This window comes from Capricornis sumatraensis, chromosome 15, assembly GCF_032405125.1.
Source record: "Capricornis sumatraensis isolate serow.1 chromosome 15, serow.2, whole genome shotgun sequence".
Lineage (NCBI taxonomy): Eukaryota > Metazoa > Chordata > Mammalia > Artiodactyla > Bovidae > Capricornis > Capricornis sumatraensis.
This window is the reverse complement of record NC_091083.1, coordinates 55,433,558-55,436,142: the sequence shown is the minus strand read 5'-3', so window position 1 is coordinate 55,436,142 and position 2,585 is coordinate 55,433,558.

Here is a 2,585-nt window from a genome sequence, read left to right as displayed (position 1 = left end):
AAAGCTGGGGTGGGAGCCAGGGTTCTGGTTGTAAATAAAGTTGAAATATTTTATAGCAGCAGTCCCCAACTTTTTTGGTACCAAGAACTGGTTTCGTGGAAGACAGTTTTTCTACAGACTGGGGGTGAGGGGATGTTTTCATGGTGATTCAAACGCACTACCTTTTCTTAAATTTATTTTTTGGCTTCACAGTCTTTATTGCTGTGCGTGGACTTCCTCTAGTTGCAGTGAGTGGGGGCTACTCTTCCTCGCAGTACTCGGGCTTCTCATTGTGGTGGCCTCTCTCTTTGTGGAGCATGGGCTCTAGAGCAAGGGTTTCAGTAGTTGCGGCGCACGGGCTTAGTTGCTCTGCAGAATGTGGGATCTTCCTGGACCAGGGATTGGACTTGTGTTCCCTGCATTGGCAGGCAGATCCTTAACCGTTGGACCACCAGGGAAGTCCCTCAAACGAGTTACATTTACTGTATATCTTATTTCTAATCTAATGCTGCTTCTGATCTGACAGGAGGTACCAGTCCATGGCCTGGAAGTTGGGGACCCCTGTTTTAGAGCACTTGTTTCATGCAGTCTAGTCTAAGCAAAAACAGCTTGGAGGCAGAACCATCCAGATACCTAGCAGAACTTCATGTGTTTGATTGAGGGGTTCTGGAGAGAGAGCTTCTCAGTGATATTCACAGACCCCTCTCTACAGTTACAGGCAAAGTCCTCTCAAACTCAGCCCCTGGGAAGATTATGGGGAGTGATAGCACACATGATAAGCACTACACTGAAAGCATTACCCACACATGCACACAGGATACAAGCTCAGCACTTTACCTTGCTTTCATTTATTCTACAAGACAGCCCTATGAGATAGGTAATACCGCCCCATCTTAAGAAGATTGAGGACTGGGGAGCAACTAGGTGGCAAGACTGGGATTTGAAACCATATTGGACATGTGGAGATTTTAGAGCTTCTCCTTGGCTGTTGTGACAGAGGAAGGATGACTCAGCCAGACCTGAAACTGGGCCCTCTGAGCAGAGAGTCCTGAGGCAAGGCCCCTGGTTTGCCCTACAGTGAGGACTGGAGGACGGATTAGAAGCATGTGGCCATTGGGTTGGAGAGATCAAGAAGGAGACTTTGGAAACCCTGCCCACTGAAGACTGGTGAGCAATTCATGAATGGTCACTGGACTGAAGAGAAAAATAATGGAATTCTCCCTTTGGCAGTTCTGCCAAGGAAGAACTGCAAACTGGAGACCCCTGACTCTCCAGTCGGCTCAGTGGAGGCCTTCCCTACAGTCAGTGAGAATGCCTTCATGGCCCTCCAGGCTCCCTGCCTCTAGCCTCTGCACTCCAGTGCACTTTGGCTTCATACCCCAGCAGCGTTACACAACACTGAGGGCATTACCTTTCTTCTTGTTGCCTTCATTAGTCTAGATGGAAGACGAAGGAGGAAACCAAAGCTGAGAGAAGGCAGACCTCCCTGGAACTTTCAGTTTTCCCCTCTTTGACACCTCTGCTCCTGCTGCTGCTGCTAAGTCGCTTCAGTCGTGTCCGACTCTGTGCGACCCCATAGACGGCAGCCCACCAGGCTCCCTCTGTTCCTGGGTTCCACACAAGAACGCTGGAGTGGGTTGCCATTTCCTTCTCCAATGCGTGAAAGTGAAAAGTGAAAGTGAAGTCGCTCAGTCGTGTCCGACCCTCAGCGACCCCATGGACTGCAGCTTACCAGGCTCCTCCATCCATGGGATTTTCCAGGCAAGAGTACTGGAGTGGATTGCCACTGCCTTCTCCATTGACACCCCTAGGGGTGTGTTTAAAAACAGTGAGAGATTCAAGCTTGGTAAGATGTTTCTTTTTCCTCCCCTACCTGATGGTAAGTTTGTGAAAATCCCACATGCACGGGTACTAAGTCGCTTCAGTCGTGTCCGACTCTTTGCAACTCTTTGCGACCCTTTGGACTATAGCCAGCCAGGCTCCTCTGTCGGCATTCTTGGGGATATAAATCAAATTATAAAAGAATCATTTGTTATGCTCACCACTTAGATAATTTGAACAGGATAAAACAGGATGGTTTGTCTGTTCCACAATGTCTAGGGCATTAGTTGGAAGAGTAAAAGGTTGGGGGTGACTTGACAGCTAGGAACTGGAATCAGAAGGCTTGGCAACTCACACGTCTGGCAATTGAAGCTGGTTGTTGACTGGAACCTTAATTCTGTCAGCCAGAACACCTCCCTCAAACACCAGCAGCCAGGTCCCAAGGGCAGGATCCAAGAAGAACCAGGTAGAGCTGTACTGCCTTCCCTAACGTGGCTTTAAAAGTCATAGTATCATACCTGCCATATTCTGTTTGTCAAGGCAGTTACGTGGGCCTACTTCACCCAATTTCAAGGGGAAATAGATTCTGCCTCTAGATAGAGAAGTAGCAAGGCTCTGGAACAGTATGTAGAACTGGAAATGTGGCCAGTTTTCAGAGTCACAATCTGCACAGTATATCAGCCTTCTCTCAGAATCAGCAGACCCTTCTAGGGAAAGGACAGGAGATTTCCAATACTGAGGTCATACTGGGATTTTTGTTTCCTCCTCAGTCTTGGCACCACACT